The 24,117-nt window shown below is 41.8% G+C and overlaps 1 long non-coding RNA gene across 1 annotated transcript in view; it reads right to left on the bottom strand.

Annotated features, from left to right (window-relative positions):
- LOC309373196 overlaps positions 1-24,117 on the bottom strand; it is an 81,552-nt gene that overhangs the window by 16,075 nt on the left and 41,360 nt on the right. Inside the window, exons 2-3 of the long non-coding RNA XR_014169824.1 lie at positions 5,057-5,346; positions 165-276 (exon numbers count right to left, since the gene is read on the bottom strand). This is a non-coding gene — a long non-coding RNA (uncharacterized lncRNA). The remainder of the gene's footprint in view (positions 1-164; positions 277-5,056; positions 5,347-24,117) is intronic.

The raw sequence follows: 24,117 nt of genomic DNA, 5'->3' as shown, positions 1-24,117 counted from the left end.
ACGATGGGATTGTGTTTATGCTTGCACAATTTCCTCCTTAGCCATTCCTTCAGTTGATCCAAGTTTTATCTCTCATACTGCCTGTTATTCTGAACTAAAGGAAAGAATGGAAAAAGACCCCTATTAATATGATGAAATGAGTGAAGAGAGGAAAGTGAAAATACCTTAAAGTAGACAGTTGTGAAGACTGGGTTTTTGTTGGGTTTTTCCTCCTCCCAGATTTCAAGTACCTTTGTTCAAATCAAAATGCAGGTGCAACCAAAATTTCTTCATTGTCTGTGAATTCCATCATTAAAAGTTATTCCATCTGACAACGAGTTGTATCTTTCTGCCAGTCAGTTAAGCAATTTGAAAACAATCAACAAAAAAGGAAGAGAATGAAACAAAAGGCAAATGTTCCCACCTGCTGATCTGATATTTTAATTCTAAAGGGAAATTACCAGTTCTTCACCTGTCAAACTGACTCACAGAACAAATGCAGAAGAACAAATATTCATGACATAATCACAACACTGGTGCCTCTGATTTATTTATTACAAAGCTTTTTAGTAACGACTGTCAAACGAACCCAGCTTTTCTTGTTTACATCTCTGAAGAGTAATAAACAAGACACAATTAAAGCCTAATTATTTCCACCTGGTGAACTCTATTTTGAGAAGTTTTTTGATTAATTAACAGTAGGCGTCTCTCATCATTATTTGCTGGAAGAGGGGGGAAAAATAACAATTTAAACCAAATTAACATTAGTCTGTAGTGAGGTCTTAGTCCATTTTCTGGGTCATTGCCACTTAACTCATTAGAGAAATAATTGGAAAATGCAACCACTGTTAATCAATATTGCAATATGATTTCCATTACAATGTTGATAGCAATTAGGCAGAAGGATGGGAATCAGTTTCAAAGGAGGAAAAGTATGCTTATTGTTTTTAAATTTTATTTACTCATGAAAACCATTGCAACTTTATCGAATAGGACAGAGCAGCAAATGGAGCCCTTCTCTTCTTTTGTAATCATTTTCTGAGAAGGGCATTGGAGTTTTTAAAACATTAGTTGGACATATTCTGAAGTAAGCATATAGAAGACCAAGCTACAAACTACTTGTGATACAAATGTTCTTAAGGACAAGAAACAGTATTTTTCAGCATAATGTAATATAATATTTAAGCATAGCATTTCTTAAGCTTATCCACATGATTTCCTAACAATAAACCTGGGTTGTTCCCCTGCCCTTACCTGCTTTACTGGTGTTATGTACTGAGTTGAATAGGATCCAAAATGCAGCAGTCTGATTGGTCCTAGAGCAATAGGATTCACATTGCAGCAGTCTGATTGGTCCTAGAACAATGCAGCAGTATGATTGGTCTGCAGGAGACACCCAATCCAGCTCCAGATGGAAGTGAATCCACAACCTGATTGGCCTCCAGGAGAATCCTGGAATTAGCCAATCACGTGCAGCCCATTGTGTAAACAATCTATATAAAGCAGATACATTGGGGAAACTTTCATTCCTCCTCACCACTATGAGCTGAATAAAGAGCTTGGAGTATAGACTTGGAGTATATTTCAACTGTATTATTGTTCCTCTATACGAGTCTTTGCCAACCTGCTGTCATCCTGAGGTTTTGAACTACAACTCCCAGCAGCCCCAGCCAGACATTCTTATTTAGACAACCCTACCCAGATGCTTAGAAAGTTGGTATGACTTTTAATTTGTTTTAGTCTATTTTATTGCAGTTTTAACCTTCTCTGTGTTTTAAATTATAGTTGTAAATCTTTTAGAGATTATTTTATCGTATTATCTTCTTTGTAAACTGTATTGGGGGTTTTACTACAATCAAGCAGTACATAATTTTTTATGAAATAAATAAAATAAATAGTTCAAAACATCCGGAAAGCTGCTCCATGCCCATCCATATGCCAACTATTATCTTTTTGTTATTGACAAATAGGTAGGTTGAATCTTTGTGTGAGAACCGAGGCATTTCCAAATGCCTAAAACTAGAAGAGTATGATTTTCCCCCGTTGTGTGTCCTGCCAATATCTGACATGGCTTCCAGGTACGCAAGACAGAGCTTTCTCTCTTGCAGTCTCCGGGCTTGGGATGCTCAGTTCCCTGAGGGATCCAGGTGTCAGACTGAAGACTTCTTGCAGGCCTTTTGCCGTATTGGATGCTTCAGTTGTTGTCACTATGGAAGTTTGACCTGATCTTCTCTGCTGATTTTATTTGACTGTTAATAGCTGCTGCTTTGTGTCAAGTCAAACACAAACTAAAACAGCAGCATATGGAGGATGGATGGTGGCTAACAAATTGAGGTTGAATCCTGACAAGACAGAAGTACTGTTTTGGGGGGACAGGAGGTGGGCGGGTGTGGAGGACTCCCTGGTCCTGAATGGGGTAACTGTGCCCCTGAAGGACCAGGTGCGCAGCATGGGAGTCATTCTGGACTCAAAGCTGTCCATGGAGGCACAGGTCAAATCTGTGTCCAGGGCAGCTGTTTACCAGCTCCATATGGTACGCAGGCTGAGACCCTATCTGCCCACGGACTGCCTCGCCAGAGTGGTCCATGCTCTGGTTATCTCTCACTGGGACTACTGCAATGCGCTTTATGTGGGGCTACCTTTGAAGGTGACCCAGAAACTACAACTGATCCAGAATGCGGCAGCTAGTCTGGTGACTGGAAGCAGCCGCCAAGACCACATAACACCGGTCTTGAAAGACCTACATTGCCTCTGAGTACATTTCCAAGCACAATTCAAAGTGTTGGTGCTGACCTTTAAAGCCCTAAACGACCTCAGTCCAGTATATCTGAAGGAAAGTCTCCACCCCATCATTCTATCCGGACACTGAGGTCCAGTGCTGAGGGCCTTCTGGCGGTTCCCTCACTGCAAGAAGCCAAGTTACAGGGAACCAGGCAGAGGGCCTTCTCGGTAGTGGCACCCACCCTGTGGAACGCCCTCCCGCCAGATGTCAAACAACTACCAGACTTTTAGAAGACATCTGAAGGCAGCTTTTAATGTTTGATATACCACTGTATTTTAATATTTTGTTGGAAGCCGCCCAGAGTGGCTGGGGAAGCCCAGTCAGGTGGGGTATAAATAATAAATTATTATTATTATTGACATTTTTGATCTGTGGTAAAGCATCCTGGGTACCTCATATTGAGATGGAAAGGCAAGCAGAGGAGGTAGGTGCCAGTTGAGACTGGTAGGGTACAAGGCATGGAGGCCAACACTAGATGGAAGCAGAGCAAAGGATAGGCAAAGCCAATTTGGGTTTTGTTCACCTCCCCCCTCAGTTCTAAAAAGGCAAGTGTGATATTAAAGAAGAGGGAGATGACAGTGCCTGCTTCTCCTTGATATTGTTGTAAGTAAAGAGGGGGCAAGTGGGGGCAGGCTTAGCTTGGTGAAACACTGCATTCTAGTGTTTCAGAACGAAGCAAAGTTCAAGTAAGCCAGTACAAGGCCTAGCCCAAGACAATTTGCTTCCTGAGGAAGACAAGATGGAATGCACACCCTGGACTTGAATGTTGCTTCAATTCCACCACAAGGACAACATCACACCTGAGACTGGCTGGGTGGCTAAAGGATCACAAGGCATGGCACATAGACCTATCTCATCCAACACCTTCCTGAAGCTTTACCACACACACACCCTTTAGTATCTGCCCATGGCTGCCTTACAAAGAAGTATTCATATTCATCTGAAGGAAGGCTGGCTCCCATATCAGTCTGTCCATGCACTGCAGTCATTTATGGAGTCCCTCTGCTGGCTCCAGTTGCAGCCTGATGTCATTGAGGAGAGGCCTCTGGAATGAGGGGAGGGGGCACCTGGTGTGCACATAAGAGGATAGGAAGATGCCTTATAGAGCACTGTCTCAAAAAGCTATGCTTAAAAAAAAAAAGGAGTGCATTTTCACCTGGGTTAATAGGAACACAGGAAGCTGTTGTGCAGTGAGTCAGACCAATAGTCCAACTTACTCAATATTGTCTACTCTGACTGGCCGTAACTCTCCAGGGTTTCTGACAGGAGAATTTCCCAAACTTACCTGGAGATGTCAAGAATTGAACCCAGGCAAAGCAGATGTTGTACCACTACTCTAGGTCCCTTCCTGGTGTACTCACATATTGTTGATGCCTCTTGAAGACCTTTGAAAAAAACACCAGGCTTTTTAACTGCTGTAATGTTTTATGTTGCTCTTGACTTATAACTCTGGCAATGTGTTTACATTAGCTGTTTTATGCAGTTCAGCTGTCATTTTCATTTTGTATTGTATTGTTTATAGTTTTATGCTTAGTTGGTTAGCTGCCTTGGAAATAAGTATTTGAAGGACAGGGCTTAATATATTTACCAATTTCAGTTTGTTTCAATGCCCATTTCTACTTATCTTGGGGGACATTTTGGATTGCTTTCTGGAAACTGGCCATGCGTGCTGGGACTAGTGGGAGTTGTAGTTCAGCAACATTGGGGTGGGGGTGGGTCCAAAGTTCCTCAGCCCTTCTTTAGATATTAACTGTGTACATCATTTTACTTCAAAATGTGGCCCTGCTGTGTTTAGTGACCCTTTTGCTCACTCAGCTGAGTGGGAACTTAGACCTCTGTCTCAAGCCCTAGTTCACTGTGCCAGTTCCTCAGGACCCTTTTGGAAGTGTTCCAGATGAAACACACACACACACACACAAAATAACATAAATCCTAATGCTGTTAATTCTTTTTTCCTTTTTTTAAGTGTTCTCCTTCATGATGTCTACAAGGTCAGAAAATGTGGTGGTCTGAAAACAAAATGAATAGCAGTTCTCAATAAAGTCAAGTTTAATAGCCATGGAATAAAATTACTGAAATGTTGTACGTACCACTGCAGTTGAACAAACATCCATCTGAGAAGAGCGAGAGAGCAAGCCATGCTGGTTCATGAAAATGCCATGCTTGTTCTGTCATTTTGATGTATAATACATAATATCATTTGGAGGAGCAGCAAGACTGGGGAGTGAACCCTTTATATAATCACCTGGAGCCATTTATTTCAAAATTGTGGCCTAGCTTATTGACCAAACTGACCTTGTCTACCTTAGTGCAGAGATAGCCTGTGTGGTGCTCTCCACACCATAGCTCTCCAGAGTCCCACGCAGCATGGCCAATTCAGGGATGATGGTAGTTGTGGTCCAACAACATCTGGAGGGCTATTCATCTTGGCTATCCCTGCCCTGATGGATAATTTGTACCAGAAATGGACAGGGAAATGCAACCCTGTTGATTCTCCTGGAGCTTTCAGTGGCATATGACATTGCATTCTTCTGTTTCACAGGAGCAAGGCTGGAGGGCATGGCATTTAGGTGAATCCATTCAGTCTAGGAGAAGACAAGGAGAGAATAGTTTCAGAAAGTGATGCAGAGAGACTCCTGTCTTCTGGGATACTGTAGGGATTTCCATCCTACCCCCCCCCCATTTCTGTTTTAGCATCAGTAAAGTTTGAATGCTGATTCTTTTCAGAATTCACAGTAGGTGCTTGTAAAAAGTGTATTTGCATAACATCTGGAACATATAGTCATCTCCCACCTCAAAACTACTTCATGTACCATAACATTTGATTTGTAGAGCTATGGCCTGGTCCCTTTCTTCTCCTCCCTCCACCCCACCCGCAAGCGCTGCTCTTGACATGCAGCAATCCAGATGTGATTACTCAGTGAGCTCAGGTTTATTAAAACTCTATGATGGTTAGGTACCAAAAAAAAAAAAAAAGGGGGCAACCTAGAGGATGAGGTCATCACTGCACACAAAAATGAAGCACAGACACACTGCAGATGTTAAATCGTTCATATACATTTTAAAGTGTAAAGGGGTGGGGAGAACATCAATCTTTTGCCATCTGGGTCCATGACTGGTCTGCGATATTTTAAGGGATATGTTCATGTGTCTAGGCTGGAATCAGAATCAGCTGTTCACTGCTTTGCCCGATGCAATCCTAGCATGCCAGAGGCTGTTTGTGGAAGTATAACGTTTTGATAACATGGCAAATGTGATCAATATGGGACAAATTTGGCGACAAGTCCTGGTTGTCATAAAGCTGCCTGTACTTGCTGATTAATTATGTCAGAATCTGCCATGTTGTATGGATAGCCAGAATGTTGACTTGAAAGAAAAGAAAAGACCGACATGGTCAAGAGATATAGTATAGCTGGCCAACTGGTAGAGAATGTATCGAGGATCCATTTCCTGGATCTAGCCTGTATTCTGAAGGAAATCTATGTTGGTGCATGCTTTTCCAGATCTAATAATGACTAACAAAAATACATGAGAACCGGAAAGGAGAACCAGGGAAATGACTTGACTGGATGGATGTATGGGATGTGGCATGAAGCCTCACAGCTTGCTTGAGGTGTGAGCCCCGGGGTGAACTGAAGAACAAGAGCACAAAGAATCTCAGCCAAAAGACTACAGACCTTGCAGCCAAGCCTGAACAGAAGAAGCTGGAGGAGATGGTTGGAGATAACCTGGGGTTTCTTAGGCACACTCCCAGCCCATAGTGCTGCTACTGATCACCCATTTGGGCTATATCAAGGGTGAGATCACTACCCTGTTTTGCTTTTGATTCATGACTTAGGGGTGCTCCCTGGTGAGAGCAAGGAGCACTAGGGGTGTGGGACATGAGTAATTCTTCCTGGGGCAGGAATAATTATAGGTGTTCCCTGGTGACAGCAGGGAGCTCCACCGATGGGGAGTGTGTTATTCTGCTCCACCTTCGGGTGATCTTAAGTTGGAGCAATAGCAGCCAATAGTGAGAGTGCAGCTACCTATAGATACATGTGGGTGGGGCTTGTTGTCTCTGCTATATTTCTATATTTTGGTCTGTTACTAATTATTACGGTCCGTACATGTTGAGAGTCCCATGGACTGCAAGAAGATCAAGCCTATCCATTCTTAAGGAAATCAGCCCTGAGTGCTCACTGGAAGGACAGATCCTGAAGCTGAGGCTCCAATACTTTGGCCACCTCATGAGAAGAGAAGACTCCCTGGAAAAGACCCTGATGTTGGGAAAGATGGAGGGCATAAGGAGAAGGGGTCGACAGAGGACGAGATGGTTGGACAGTGTTCTCGAAGCTACAAACATGAGTCTGACCAAACTGCGAGAGGCAGTGGAAGACAGGAGTGCCTGGCGTGCTCTGGTCCATGCGGAGAGTCAGACACGACTAAATGACTAAACAACAACAACAACACATGTTAGCTGTTTCTCATTTACATTGATTTTTAGAGGTGATCTTACCTAAGTGTGGATTATTTATTTCTATTTTTTTATTTACAATGTTATGATGTTGCGAACTGCTCAGAGATTTGAAATATGTCAACAAAAATACATTTTTTGGGGGGGAGGGGATTTGAAATATGGAGTGGTATATCCGTAATCTAAATAAACTAATTTGTAAATAAAGCATCTCATTACTCCTTGGGATTTTAGAGCTATGAGCCTCCACATTTTGTTTAATTTTTCCTGAAAGTTCCCATTCAAAAGGACCCATCAGAGAGTAGTGATGTTTCAATATGGCCATGACAGAAGTGTCTGTGCTAATGCATTCCTTCTATGAGAAAGTGACTGCCGATGTCTTCACATATCATTGCCATACTTAAGGTGCTCTAGGCATTATTGTGAAAACAGGAAACCACCAAAATGCACTAAAGGTTTTCCTTCTGCTGGCAAAAAAATCCATTAAAACTCATCCAGAGACCACATGCACATCTGGGGCTTTCCACTATCAGCTTTGGAAAAGCTTGCGCTTGAAATTCTTTGCTTCCCATAGCTGACAATCAAGGTTGGATCATTGCCAAGCTGCTTACATCACCAAAGTATCTTCAGCTGAATAAAGATGTATTTTTTAAAAAGAAGAAGAAAGAAACTACATAAGGGACAAATAACTGGTGGTTCAGGAAAACAGTCGGCCTCCAGGTTGGCAGGGCCAATTTGTATGATAGTCCAAGTTTTTAGGTCTTTATGTGCATATGCACTTATCTTAGATTTTAATCTTTAAGCTGTTGTTGTACACTGCTTTACATGTACATTTTTTTCTTGTGAAAGCTGTCCCAGTTGTGATTTTCGAGCTGGTCTTTGACTGTAATAAATTATGATGACGGTGGTGGTTCAGTCAAGTTCATACAGGATTCCCATAAGACTCCAGGACTGTGCTGAATATTCACCTGTTTCATGTTTTTTCCCCCTGGAGACTCAAATTGTTCCAACCCTTTACCTCTTTTGCTGTCAGTTTTTCCACTCCGCTACTGCTCCGTGCTAGGATGGGAAAGGAATTCAGTTCAGTTCACTTGTAAAGGCAAACCTACCTAATCCACACTTTCTGCAACTAATTGAAAACTAAAAGACACCCATGCTTTGAAAGCCCTACTTCTATAAATTTTGCAGTACAGTTCTCTAGGAAAGTAACATGAACAAAACTGCATATACTGGAGTAAAGGGTGTGTCAAAATGCATATATTGCTGGAAATGTGTGCGGTTTTCTCAAACAATGAGTTGAATGGAATAGCAGCCAGAAAAGCTGTTTAACAGTATAGAAAGTGTGTATGTGTCATCCATCTACTTATCCAATTATTTATTTATTAAATTTGCCTGCCACTTTGTCCTTCCCAGGGAAACCCAAAGTGACTTACAACCAAACACGAATTTAATCACATAGATAATTTTCTGTTTCCTTTATGGAGTATGTATGTGATTTTTTTTATTTTTTTTTTGAGAGCATAAATTTTAACTCACCCTCCATATTCAATCCATCTGGAGGAAAAGTTGAATAAAAAAAGGAAAAGAAATGTAGGTCTATGCATTATATTTATGGCTAAAGATGAGTGGATTTTTAAAAATGGCAGCCAGTGATATTCTATAAAGCACTGTGCTTTCTGCCCAAGACAAACGAAGGATACTCATGTTTATTTTCCCCGCCCTGCCATGATAAGGTCCTTGCAAAGCGGTATAATTTTCACATTGTGAACATCTCTCTATGCACTGTTCCATGATGATAGCTGACAGAGGTGTTGAGCAGTGCCCAACATTGGGGGGGTGGGTCATGCATGTGTGATTGCACATGTGCCTGTCACATCAGGAGCAGGCTGAATACAGAGCCCGGCTGTGTGGCACAGTGTTGCACTTGGCCATTGGCAGAGGAAGGGGGTGCAGGGGGCTGTGGTCCACCCCAGGTGTCATCACTGAAGGGTATGTGTGTGACAAAATGAGTTTTTTTAAAAAAATGGGCTCATGAAACATTTTAGGAGTGATGTGGTGGCTTAGGTGCCTGCAGGTTCCGTGCTACCTGAAACAGTAGCATGGGACTTGCGTCTGCCTACTGTCTCTCCCTCAGACGCCCTACAGCTGAGGGGAAGGTGGCAGAGAGGCTCCAAGCGTCAGAGAGTCTTGCCCCGCCCCCACGAGTGGATTGCCCCACCCCTGACTGCAGGACATGCCCCAGCACCAGGCACTCCAGCAGCTAGCTACACCACTGCAATCGGCTCCTGGTTCGCTGGCTCTGCAGAGGAAGTGAGCTAAGTAACCAAACAATTGAACCCCTGTGTTGCAACCAATTATCAGTAATATCCAAGGCAACACGATGACCAAGTACAACAATGCAATATCAATATGTTGTTGCTGCTGTTGTTTAGTCGTTTAGTCATGTCCGACTCTTCGTGACCCCATGGACCAGGGCACACCAGGCACTCCAGTCTTCCACTGCCTCCTGTAGTTTGGTCAAACTCATGCTGGTAGCTTCAAGAACACTGTCCAACCATCTTGTCCTCTGTTGTCTCCTTCTCCTTGTGCCCTCCATCTTTCCCAACATCAGGGTCTTTTCCAGGGAGTCTTCTCTTCTCATGAGGTGGCCAAAGTAAACTCTTTATATAATCTATACAGAATATTGAACAGTATGAAAAACCAAATAAACGGAATCTCATAAATCTCTGAAAGTAAGTCTTATAAGTCTCTGAAAGTCTCTGTAGACTATGCAAGTCTCGGAAAGAAGCAATGGGTCAGATTCTTATGTGATGAAAAAAAGCCGTAAAGCTTTGTTTTATGACGTCCAACGGTGCTGAAGTGGTCCGCAAACAGACGTAGTGAACAGTGATTCCGGATATACCCACTGTTTCATAGAATTCTTCTTCAGCACAGCAGAAGGATACGAAAATACTTCATAAACCCATCTATATGGTGAATGGAATTGTATAACAACAATATCTATGGAGTAGTGGCCCTGCAGAGGAAGTGAGCTAGGCAGGAGGAATAGATGGGGCTGAGGCATGATGGGACTTGTAATCCCTGCTCATGCCTCTCCAGAAGCTGGACTGGAAGATATAGCAGAAGCGGTGACCCGTTGGGAGACAGTGCAGCGGCAGAGGTGAGAAGGCGAGCCATCCTTTTGCCCCTGGGATGTTCCAGACAGTCTTGGCCACCCTGTAATGGGAAAGGCACCGGGTGAACAACTGAGGGATCATGCTTGGCCTCCTCTGCTCCCTCAAGCTCAGCCCCATCCTAATAGACTTTGAGGGGCCTGAAGACTCCTCAGCCCTATAGAGTTAGTGCCTATAATACCTGAGAACTTCAGTAAAACTTAATAAATCTTAGGTATCAAAGCACGAAGGTGGAAAGTACTGAAGAATGAATTTCTATCTCCTATGCAGTTAGGAAAAACATAGGGTGCCTTCTAGAAAACACAATGGCATTGCTATCAAACTCTGTCAGGCAGTAGCCTTCACCCTTTCACATTTTGCTGTCTTAAGAGTTAAGGGGTTGGGTGTGTGTGCGCTAAGGAGATAGCCCATCCGAAAGAACATCTGAGAAAAGATTGAAGCCCAACAAAGAAAATGTTGGCTCAAAAGTTAGAAGCATGGCTTATGTGACACATGCCTTGCCCTCAGTGAATTACAGGCAGCACAGACTGATCTGGGATTAAGAACAAGGGACACTCATCCATGTGCATGTAAGCTAAACACTTGTGAGGAATGACATTTGGGATTTTTATGAAATCATATAGAATCCTAAGTAATTTTGATGCAAGGTAGGATTTTCTATAAAAGTTGTCAGCTGCTAAAGAAGGGGAAGAGATGGTTGACGACAAAATTACTTAGCCCTGCTCTGCGTATCTTCAGCTTAAGGCTGTCATAGAATGGACTTATGCACACTTCAGCCTTTGGATGTTCCAAAAAAAAATCCAAAAAACTGTTGTTTTAAAACTCATCTCAAAAGAATCAGAGCAGGATTGGAATCAGTCATGAGATAAAGCAGAACTGGATACAGAAGAGAAGCAAAACACGACTGGATCCAGGCATGTGACTGAAAAAGGGAAACATTCCCAAAAGATAATAATAATTTATTATTTATACCCCGCCCATCTGGCTGAGTTTCCTTAGCCACTCTGGGCGGCTCCCAATTGAATTAAAAACAATACAGCAATAAATATTAAAAACTTCCCTAAACTGTGCTGCCATCAGATGTCTTTTAAAAATAGGATAGCTGCTTATTTCCTTGACATCTGCTGGGAGGGCGTTTCACAGGGCAGGCACCACTACCGAGAAGGCCCTCTGTCTGGTTCCCTGTGACCTCACTTCTCGCAATGAGGGAACGGCCAGAAGGCCCTCGGCGCTGGATCTCAGTGTCCGGGCTGAACGATTGGGGTGGAGATGAATAAGAAGAGTCCTGCTGGATCTGGCCAAAGGGTCATCTAGACCAGCGTACTGTTCTCAGAGAGACGGTCAAGATGCCTGCTGGAAGCTCACAGACAGAAACTGAGCACAATAGCAGGCCAGGTTTGTCTAAGTGCTTATGGATAGTCAGGCCAGATCAGGGAGAAACTTCTAAAGAATACTCCAACAATATAGTGTTGGCTACATTATAATCTTGTGGGCTGGACCCACAGTTTGGAAGAACTAGTAACTTTAGAAGCTTCCTAAATGAAACGTTGTAGGTCACCATGTTGGCCCTTTAATAATAATAATAATAATAATAATAATAATAATAATAATAATAATAATAATAATATGTCAGGTAGACTAATACTGCTATTAAGACAAACAACACAAAATGTGCACTACAAACAAAATATGTGCAGTGTGCATAGGAATTCATTCATATTTTTTTCAAACTATACTCCGGCCCCCAGCAGTGTCTGAGGAACAGTGAACCAGTCCCCTGTTTAAAAAGTTTGAGGACCCCGCCTTCTGATCATCTAGTCCAATCCCCTGCAATGCAGGACTCAAACTCACAACCTTGAGATTAGGAGTCTCCTGCTGAGCTATCCTCAGAGAGAGAGAGAGAGAGAGAATGCTTAATGCACACACACACACACACACACACACACACACACACACACACCACCGTGCTCAGAATTCCTTTTCCAACAGATGTTGGTGCCAGTGTTTACATACTCTCAGCTGTTTTCACTCCCCCTCTCCCTGCACCTCTCCTCTTGCAGCAACACAGTCACACACACAGTCGGGACCAGCAACCCCCTTTACCAGCCTACAAGATTCCTTGTTGATGTTTCTTTCCCACTGCATTTCCTCCCCTGCCTCCTCATTCTCCCCCCACTCCCCGGCCAAGGGAAGTGACCTCTCATCACTTCCACTGCCACCGGGGCCCAGCCTCCCCCCCCCAAAAAAAAGAAACCCGGGGGAAATTGTGGGGGGACAGAAAACCCAAAAAACTCCCAGGTCCTGGAAATTCCTGACATCTCTTAAAATTCAAAAATTCCCCTCCGGATGCCATTTTTGATGTTCGATTTCCTGGCATGTTTGGAATTTGCAGACATATGGCAAGCCTCTAGTTGGGACAGTGTGGTCAGCACACATAAAACAATCACTTTCTTATACAGAGAGATTTGTGTCTGGCCTGTGCGTCTAGTACATAAGTCCCTTGCACTGTAACCATAATAATCACTCAGTGTGAACACGAGAAGCAGTGACGTGGTCAGATGTAGAGCAGCTCCTGAGTTCTAATCAATTCCACGTGGTCTAAAAATATATAGGGTGACAGATTCTGCATTACCCCATCTGCTAGAGGGGTCAGAAATCTCTTGCTTCCTTTTGCAAGGGGTTCTGGGTGGTTGGATGCAATGGGAACAGGACTTTAATCCCAAACAAAGGAGCTGAAGAGTGAGGCAAGACCAGACTATAGCCTCAAATTATAAATGATTAACTTCTTCCTTGTCGTGCAGGCATATAGTTTTGTTCATTTTACGCCACTTTGGGGATTTACCTGAAACCAAGAGCTAGGCAGCAATGTGTTTGATGAATTTCTCCTTTCCTTTGTTTAAGGAGCCAAACATTAGTTTCCTTATTGTATCTGACTCTTCTTATTTCAGGGATGTGGGTACTACTGTGGATTAAACCACAGAGCCTAGGGCTTGCTGATCAGAAGGTCGGCGGTTCAAATCCCTGTGACGGGGTGAACTCCCGTTGCTCGGTTCCTGCTCCTGCCAACCTAGCAGTTTGAAAACATGAAGTGCAAGTAGATAAATAGGTACCACTCAGGCGGGAAGGTAAATGGCATTTCCGTGCTCTGCTCTGGTTTGCCAGAAGCGGCTTAGTCATGCTGGCCACATGACCTGGAAGCTGTACGCCAGCTCCCTCGGCCTATAGAGCGAGATGAGCGCTGCAACCCCAGAGTCGTCCACGACTGGACCTAACGGTCAGGGGTCCTTTTACCTTTACCTTCTTATTTAGCTCTACTCCTATATCCATCATCCCTGTTCATTCATGGTCGATTCCATTCCATATTATGGAATAGGGAAGAGCAAAAGAAAAAAAGTATTTTATTTTCTCCTTCTCTTCAGGTCGGTTCAGTTGCTCCCCCACCTCGCCCCACAATCATTTGCCCGACCAGAATAAATTCACAGTCAAATGTGTAACAGAATTAAAATGTGGGAAAATAGAGAAGCTGTTCTTTAAATTCTATCAGCATGACTAGATTGGAACAGTAATTGAGTTGGACAAGTAGGTCTGGAATACATACACAATAAGGATGTTTTGTCAAACTGCAGGCTAAACTCTGGATATACTTGAAGACATTTCTTGCTTTTTACAAAAGGAAACAGGATATTATGTGGGGAAACTTTTTCAGCCTGAGGACTGCATTCCATCATGGCCAATCTTCCGGGGGCTGTATGCTGGCGGCAGGCTGGACCCGAGACAAAAAAGGGGGGAAGTGAGTCTTACCTTTTTACAATGGACTAGATTTCACCCATACAGAAATTTGAGATTTCAACAGCACCCTTACCACCACCATCTCCCACACACCATTCTCCATACAGACAAGCCAGAAGCATTATCAAAATTCAAGGGTGTAAGCACTTGGGGAGGTTGTAGAGAAGGCACAATGAAGGATTTGTCCTGGGGAGAGAGATGTATGGTGGTCCTAACCTTATTTTTAAAATTATGATTTTCAGGTTTATACATTTCAATAATTTTACAGTCATTTTAACATTTCAGAACTTGACTTCCTTCCCTCTCTTTCTGTAGTTCCTTAAATTTATTTTTTAATATTGTCTGTATATTCAAATTAACTTAATTTGTTCATTTATTCATCTACTTTAAATATATACTCTTATGAAACTGCAGGTTGTTAGAATAATCCTGCCAATCTTCTTATCTGTTTTCATTTTATCCGTAAATATTCAATAAACCATTTCCATTCTTTTATAAAAAGTTTGTTATCTTGATTTCTTATTTTTCCGGTAAGTTTTGCCATTTCTGCATATTCCATAAGTTTTTATATCCATTCTTCCTTTGCTGGGACTTCTACTTCTTTCCAATTTTGGGAAAGTAACATTCTTGCCACTGTAGTAGCATACATGAATAGGTTTCTATACAGTTTGGGTAGTTCTGCCCCTATAATTCCCAAAAGAAAAACTTCTGGGTTGTTTTTTACAGACGTTATTTTAAACATCCTTTTCAATTCATTATATATCATTTCCCAGTAAGCTTCCACCTCACTACAAGACCAAGGAGGTGGTCCCAAACCTGGGAGAATCTCAAGGACTGGAGAAAGAGGCCTGGAGGGCCTGAGGTTGGACAATTCAGGACAGATAAAAAAAATGTACTTTTCAACAAAGCACATAGTTAAACTATGGCAGTCACTCCCATGGGAGGCGGTGATGGCCATCAACTCAGATGCCCTTAAAAGAGAACTGGATCAATTCATAAAGGGTGAAGTTGTCAATGGCTACTAGCCATGGTGGCTCTGCTCTACTTCCACAGAGGTAGCAATGTTTCTGAATAGTAGTTGCTGGAAGGGAGGGAAGAGTGTTCCTGCACTTGGGTCCTCTTATGGGCTTCCAGAAGAAGAAGAAGAAGAAGAAGAAGAAGAAGAAGAAGAAGAAGAAGAAGAAGAAGAAGAAGAAGAGTAGTAGTAGCAGTAGTAGTAGTAGTTTGGATTTGATATCCCGCTTTATCACTACTCCTGTCAGCATCTGCTTGGCCAATGTAAGAACAGGATGAAGAAGAAGAGTTTGGATTTGATATCCCGCTTTATCACTACACGAAGGAGTCTCAAAGCAGTTAACATTCTCCTTTCACTTCCTCCCCCACAACAAACACTCTGTGAGGTGAGTGGGGCTGAGAGACTTCAAATAAGTGTGACTAGCCCAAGGTCACCCGGCAGCTGCATGTGGAGGAGCGGAGACGCGAACTTGGTTCCCCAGATTACGAGACTACCGCTCTTAACCACTACACCACACTGGCTCTCACCACACAGACACCTGGTTGGCCATTGTGAAAAAAGGATGCTGGACTATATGGGCCATTGTCCTGATCCTGCAGGCTCGTCTTACATATGTCTTTATGCCCTAAGAATGGTTGGGTATGTCAATTTCAGTTTCTCATTTTCCCAACCTTAAATCCAGTCTACCACAATTCTGCCTCATTTTGTGTGTGTGTGTTTTGTTAAATGTCTTCGTGAAAATTTGTCAACATTTTAGCGCACATTTCTCCCAAAAGGTACATTTTTGCAAGGAAATTTCCCCAATTTAACACATTTTTGAATGAGATGTTCACTTATGCACACTTTCCGATGGTGATATTATATTTTTTACCTGTCCTTCACCAGCAGATCCCAGAGCTGCTTTCAGCAATAATAAATTCAGCATTAAAAACAGTTAAAACAAATGACTCTCAGTGGAATAGGGAAAACACACCTCAGGTGTCAAAAGGCCAGGGTAATTTTCTTGCACATAATACATTACAACATAATCTTCTACAAGTGCATTTTACCTTGAATGATTCCATAATTTTATGTCCCTATATGAATTTGATTTATCATAATGCTGTGAAACATTTCTCAGCAGGCTAAAAGTAGCAAAATACACATTTTGAGCCCCAAACTCCCACAGTGAAATTTTGAAAAAAAAACATTTGAAAAAAAAAATTATGCATTAAACCATGTATTAAAGTATGCACTTAAATAATATTTTTGTTTTGTTGCAGATTAATGCAGTACAGTGATGGATTTTGGGGTGCAAACAATTGTTATTGATTCTCTTACTGCAAATGTATTAAAGAAAAAGAAAAACATGGGGAACATATGAAAAAAGAAAGAGAAAACACAAGAAAAACCCTGCCAGCTCACATCCATAATACAATAACCATCAATACATACATCTTGGTTTACACATATAGTTCTATGCCATCTGGATGTCAAAACAGGTATTTAAAAAAGCTGATGTTTCTAAAAAAAAAGTGTATTCAAATGTAGCAAGGGTGTTAAGGTCCTCAGACCATTACATAATAGATAATGGGTGTTGATCCTTCCAGGCTCAATGTTTAAGTCTCCTGGCAATCAGAAAGGCTTGCAAAATCCATTTTTGATGCCCGCCCTTTAATCCCCATAGTTGTTGTTGTTGTTTAGTCGTTTAGTTGTGTCTGACTCTTCATGACCCCATGGACCAGAGCACGCCAGGCACTCCTGTCTTCCACTGCCTCCCGCAGTTTGGTCAGACTCATGTTGGTAGCTTCGAGAACACTGTCCAACCATCTCGTCCTCTGTCATCCCCTTCTTCTTGTGCCCTCCATCTTTCCCAACTTCAGGGTCTTTTCCAGGGAGTCTTCTCTTCTCATGAGGTGGCCAAAGTATTGGAGCCTCAGCTTCAGGATCTGTCCTTCCAGTGAGCACTCAGGGCTGATTTCCTTAAGATTGGATGCGTTTGATCTTCTTGCAGTCCATGGGATTCTCAAGAGTCTCCTCCAGCACCATAATTCAAAAGCATCAATTCTTTGGTGATCAGCCTTCTTCATGGTCCAGCTCTCACTTCCATACATCACTACTGGGAAAACCATAGCTTTAACTATACGAACCTTTGTTGGCAAGGTGATGTCTCTGCTTTTTAAAATGCTGTCTAGGTTTGCCATCGCCTTTCTCCCAAGGAGCAGGTGTCTTTTAATTTTGTGACTGCTGTCACCATCTGCAGTGATCATGGAGCCCAAGAAAGTAAAATCTCTCACTGCCTCCATTTCTTCCCCTTCTATTTGCCGGGAGGTGATGGAACCAGTGGCCATGATCTTCGGTTTTTTGATGTTGAGCTTCAGACCATATTTTGTGCTCTCCTCTTTCACCCTCATTAAAAGGTTCTTTAATTCCTCCTCACTTTCTGCCATCATGGTTGTGTCATCTGCATATCTGAGGTTGTTGATATTTCTTCTGGCGATCTTAATTCCAGTTTGGGATTCATCCAGCCCAGCCTTTCGCATGATGAATTCTGCATATAAGTTAAATAAGCAGGGAGAAAATATACAGCCTTGCCCCACTCCTTTCCCAATTTTGAACCAATCAGTTGTTCCATATCCTGTTCTTACTGTAGCTTCTTGCCCCACATAGAATCCCCATAGTACAAAACATAATCTAAAAGTCATTCTGGCTACAAGCATGCAGAAGTGATTGAGGCTGCAATCCTTACTCAACCTAACATGGGCATGTGTCTGTTTTGCAAAACAATAGAAGAGTGTGCCATCGGCAGTAAAGACAAACCATTGGAGAGCTGCGGTGCCATTTTATTATGATTGTGGTTGAGAAAGATGAAGGAGTCCTGTTGTGTTGATGCATCATGGCGTTTGGCCTCTCTGTGCTCCTCCCAGCAGTCATTTCTCCTCTGGCCACTGCTATGGATACATGGCCTGTCTGTCTGTCTCCAGGCACTGCCATTATCTGCAAGGGATTCCCACACGGCAGGGTTAATGTTGCCAGCCTTCATATCATGTTTGCAGGTGTTATGTACTGAGCTTGGATCCTAGAACAATAGGCAGGTAGGATCCTAGAAGGCAACAACCTGATTGGCCTGCAGGAGCAGCCCAATCATGCCCCAGGAGGAAGCTTATCAGCCTATTAGGTCGGGAGGATACTAGAACGCAACAACCTGATTGGCCTGAAGGCGGGCCAGTCAGGCTCCAGATGGGAAGCAGAGTCAGCAAATCACACAGGACCCATTGTGTAAATAATGTACATAAGCCCTGAGGTATTTTTTTTTTTGGGGGGGGGGATTCAATCACTGTACCTATGAGCTGAAATAAAGAGCATGAAATTACTACTCGACTCTATTTCAGCAGACATCTTTATAATGCAGAGTTGGTCTGCTAACAGGCCTGGTGTCTGAAGCCAGCTCCCCATAAAGCATGTCCTTGGGGATCCTGCCACCTTCCATTCTGTGTATATGACCAAGCCAGAGTAGATGTCACTGAGTCAGAAGTGCAAACATGCTGGGAATGTGGGCTTTGAAGAGCACATATTTGTTGTCCTGTTTCATTCAACAGGACTTCCTTCTGAGTAGACATAGTTAGGATTACACTGTCAGAACAGAAATAGCCAGATTTACCCATCCCTAATACATAAGCTATATAAATCTTTCTCTCCTGGAAATATAAGCTTTTCTGCTCTCACTCAGGAGAACCATCCAGGCTTTTCACAAGGGAGAACCATTCTTCATATATTTTGCTAAGGAAGCTGTATGTAAACGAAAAGCTGTATGCAGAATAAATGAAGATTACATGAAAAATTATCTATATATGTTTGACAGGATGCATCAGCACTAGAAATGTAAGAGATTATGATGGCAACTTACTACACGAGAAAGGAATGATCTTGGCTATCGGTTGTGTGCAAAACTCCTTGGAGATTGATCTCATGTCTCTAATCCTCTCAGACTTTCCAGCAAAGTGAAAATATGTTGAGAAAATACAAGAATCAAGAAACTAGTAGCAACCAACATATTTTACAGACTGAACTCCCATTAAATAGTTTAAGCCCTTTGAGAAGTTAGTAAACTTAAAAAACCCTATTGTCTCCAAAGCAGACCTTCAAATACCTAATTAATTTTCATTTGTTTTATAGCTCTAGCAGATGCTGTGTTTTCACAGATTAGCTCATCTCCAAAGTAAATGCTAGAAACAAGAGTTTCACTACATTCCTAAATATTACAGGCTCCAAGAACAGACAGAAAAGAGCAACTGAGCTTTGCAAAGCTGTTCTTCCATGGGGATTTCAAAATGGCAAAAAAGGTTAATCCTACATGAAAACCACCCCGTAGAAAAGAAGAGCCTTGACCATCCATTGTCTGGCAGACGAGCTAGAGAAGTCAGCAAGAAGATAGCCTTGAGGTGTCTCCTTGCTGATGAAAGTGTGCAGCCCACAGCAGTGTAGTCAATTTTTAGCGGGTTTTTATTAGGAATCTGCTCAGGCCCATTTGGCATCCAGGACCTTAAATGAAGTTGCAAGGAGTACAGATGCCCTTCATAAATGTGTGCAGCTGTGACTTGCGCTCAGAAAACTAACAAGAGAGCCCCTGTGAAGTTCTTTCATGGTAAACATCAACTGCTTCCATTCCTCTGCCCCAGTAAGCATTCGGTTAGCTCCTTGCTGAACCAACTGAAGGTTGTTTATTTGATTGTTTGAACATCTGCACTTCTAAATCAAATGCATGCAAATGCACACATATAATTTACAAAAAGCATTTCTAATCTTAATATCCTTTCTGTTACAAAATACACACATGCCATTCCCAATAAAACATACATTTAACCTTTGTGTTCCTTCTTTAACATGAACATAATTTGTTATTTTAGGTTTTGCCACATAATCCCATTATTTATTTAACCATTCATTAGTTGCTAGTGTCCCACTTTTAATATTTTGCACACAGCATGCTAGGTGTCATAATCAGATTGGATGATATACAAAGGCAGCCCTACAAATCTAGCCAAAACCCCAATAAAACCTAATAGGCTAACCTTTAAACAAGGGATTAGGAAAAGGGTGCTCATTTTACTTTAGGTACTGAGATTTCCACACATAAGCACACACACACAAACACACACACACACACACACAGACATAAAATGCTTTCCACTTTCATAGCTCATTGGTTTGTGACAGGCTATATGTATTCCTCAAGTATTCCTTACTGTCAGCTCTGTAAAGCTCTCCACTTTTGTCAATATATTTTTCAGTTATGAATGCTGTAAAGAGCAGACTGAGTTTTATTTTCATATTTGAATTCTTTATGTCTATGATATTGGGAGCTTCATCTTTCAATGTGTTATCTAAGTTCTGAGCGCTTTAGCTGCATTGACTGTTGTTTTTCACAATTTTAACCCTATTACCAGTGGACAAAAAACATGCAGTTGGTATTACTATCAATGAGACGGCATACATCTTGTTAAAATTGCTGATCACTGCTCACCCACCCATGTTTCCAATATGTGGTTGTCATGTCTTCTATATGATGTTGCATGAATATTGATTAGCAAATATTCTGTGGTGTTTATACAATACCGTATTATATGGATTTCCTATCTGAAAGAGGACATTTTGTTTCAGCACTTTGCAGTTGTTTCATGCCTTTAAAAAAATGAAATATATATATATATATATATATATATATATATATATATACACCTCTTTTATTTTAGTGGCACCAAGGAAGCCATTCAGTCAGAACACTCCCAAAATATGTTGCTGCTTTCATAGGTCCCAGGAATAAATAGGAAATATCTGCCAGTTCGCAGACAATATTCATTGTTGAAAAGTCTTAATAACTCATCTCTCTATCTGTTGGACATGCCACATCCCAGGTGTAAAATAAATAAAAGTTTTTAAAGCCCACCTGTGGTGCCTCTTGGGAGAATTCTCTTCCCCCATCCCTTAATTCTGTCAGGATAAAAAAGGAGCTTATTCCTTATGGAATTACATCACAAACGAGCATTTCTCTTTAAGATTGTCCAGTATAGACGATTTAGAGAACAAAAGTTTTTGATTCTCCTTATGGGTAGCCAAAGTGGTTCCATCCAGATGTTCTTGATAAACCATAGTTCTGTTCTCTGTGTGGTAGAGCACTCTTTCAGGGCACAAACCAAGGTAAACTCACTTATTAGTGACCTGGGATTTAGCTGGTAGTTGCCTGCCTTCCCCAGGAAAACTATAGCTCTTATAAGAAGCTGCTGCAGGAGGACTGTGAGCAACATAGGCACCAACTCTGTGGGGCTGAGGACACCTCAGCACCCTCAAGTATGTGGGGGATGGGGCTGAGCCTCCCCAATCTTGAGGGGTTACCCCCTGGGCCTCCCCACAGTGGCAGTGGGTCTTGTTGGGCCTCACAGCCTTCTCCCAATGTGTGTTGCACTTGTGATGTCATGCTCATGCAACAAGCTCCCCTAACATTGGGTGGAACTCTATTAAGTAGCATTATTACTTAATAATGTTAATGGAACACCTCAAAGCCTTGCAAATGGCTGCAGGAGAGGGACACTGAGGAACATCACTGGAGGGGTGTTTCTAGGACAAACATGAAGTTGTATAATAATAATAATAATAATAATAATAATAATAATAATAATAATAATAATTTATACCCCACCAATCTGGCTGGGTTTCCCCAGCCACTCTGGGCGGCTCCCAACAGAATATTAAAAACACCATAAAACATCAAACATTAAAAACTTCCCTAAACAGGGCTGCTCTTTTTGATATTGGATGCTGCATGTTGTTTAAGTAATCTTGTCATATTTATAGTACGGAAATGTGGCTTTTTCTATGTTATTATATTCGCTGTTGTTTTGCTATGTTCTTATGAAATTGTTACTATGTTATATTGCTATGCTACTGTGGAAGTGCGTTTTTTGAGTGTTTGCTTGAAACGTATTCCTGTTCTTTTGTCGTAAGTTACTTTGAGCGTGTTTCTTTTTTTGTGAAAAGCGGCATACAAGTTGAATGAATGAATGGCCTTGTCTTCACAACCGCTGGGACATCCTCCATGCTTAAAAATGAGGGAAATGCTTAGGAATTCTTTGCACAGGTTTTTAAGCCTGGGAGTATCTCGAGCCGTTTGTGGCTCATTCAGTTTTGAATAAGATTATCAAAGCCTGTTGCTGCAGTATGAATGCATGCAGACCTCATTTTAATAATCAGGAGAAAGATCTAGCAGTTTTCTACTTGACAAAATGATTATACTTTTGTTGAAACAAAACAGAACTTCAGACTGAGAATTAAAGCATAATGCACTTTCAATATTCAGCACATTGCTTCATTTAAAGAGCTACCTCTCACATGAAAGCTTGTAATGCAGAGTTTCGGCTTCACTGAAGATGAATTGTTGAGCTACTTTATGAAAAATTTAAGAAGATTTACTTATTGGGTATACTGATAATAAAGATCTATTTACCACTGCAGTTATTCCAGCTATAATTCTTGTGACATTATCATGGTGTTTGTTTTCTGACTCTTGTAGAGAACAGGAACAGGAAACCTGGGTTGGACATTTATGAATGTTTGCTGCCATAGATGCTCCATTTCATATATTTTCCTGGCACTATCCATTAGAAAACATATCAAATGAATGACCCATGTTCTCCATCCAGTCAAGATAAGATTTCATCCTGTTTTTGTTATCTCAGGTATTAGCCACATCACCTATTTTGGTGCCATCTGCAGCTCTGACAAACTTCTCCTCTACTTCTTCCTTTGTCATTTTGTCCTTTGTCAACCAGAAAAGAACCATGTGACATCCCACTTCTCACCTCTCTACAGGCTCACTGAGGAGCCACTGATGAACATTATTTCAATATGGTTCATCAACCAGCTGCATACATGCCTTACAAAGGTGTAATCTAGCCCATGTTCTATCAACTTGTCAACAGGAATATCATGTAGGACCTGCAGAAAGGCCTGCTAAAATCAAAGTACACTATGTCCACAGCATTTTGACAGCTGACACAAACAGAATTTCATGGTAAGCTAAACAAAGGGTGGAACATATAATGGATGTGTTGGAGCTGTTTGTATAGAGTTATTAGAATGGACCACTAGCCTTAATCTGGTGTCCTCCATGCTGGCTGGGGCAGTTGGGAATTGAGTTCAAACATCCAGAGGACACTGGGCTGGTCTAGAATCATTGTTGCTTTTGTGTTTATGCCGTCTTCCTCCCCACCCCACCCCCCCTGCTCTGACATCAATCACAGGGCCGCTGTGCTTAGAATGAAGCTCTTTTCTGGCATTAATATAGGAGAAAGAGTAGGGGAGGCAATGAGTCCCACATTCTCCTGAGGGGGTTGGATTTTCAGTTCCAAAAGACATTACTTCATTCAGCTGAGATTTATACAGTGCAGGAGAAAAACCCACGAGGAGTATTAACTGATATTGAACTAATAAAACATGCAGTAGAGAGAGTGAATCAGTTTAATTTTGAAATCATGCTGCTTCCCCCTTGCCAGAAAAATTATTATTATTAATATCACCACATTAAGCTGTATACATAACTAATTTAGATACATTTGTCCCACCCCAAAAAAGAAAGAAAAAGATGATGATTTAGAACTCCTTTACATGTAAATTTCCTCTACCTAGACATAAGATTGCTGGCTTAAATGCTGTTGGAAGTACAACAGCCGAGATCACTTAGTTTTAATTCTAGTCTCAGTGTTGGTCAACAACTCAAGAGGAGTGAGTGGCAATGTTGCAAAGCAACCAGGGAACTTGGCATGATCTTTAGGGAGGTTAGCATGTGTTCTGTTATCCTCTCTTGCTCTGAGGGAGGATTGGGGTGTGTGTGAATTTTTAGTTGAAGCTAACCATGCTCTGAACAAAGTCATTCAGAAATGCAAAACTC

Source organism: Podarcis melisellensis (genome assembly GCF_964234715.1).
Source record: "Podarcis melisellensis genome assembly, chromosome: 1".
Taxonomy (NCBI): domain Eukaryota; kingdom Metazoa; phylum Chordata; class Lepidosauria; order Squamata; family Lacertidae; genus Podarcis; species Podarcis melisellensis.
The sequence above is the reverse complement of the archived record's forward strand: the minus strand, read 5'-3'. Positions and strand labels throughout refer to the sequence as shown.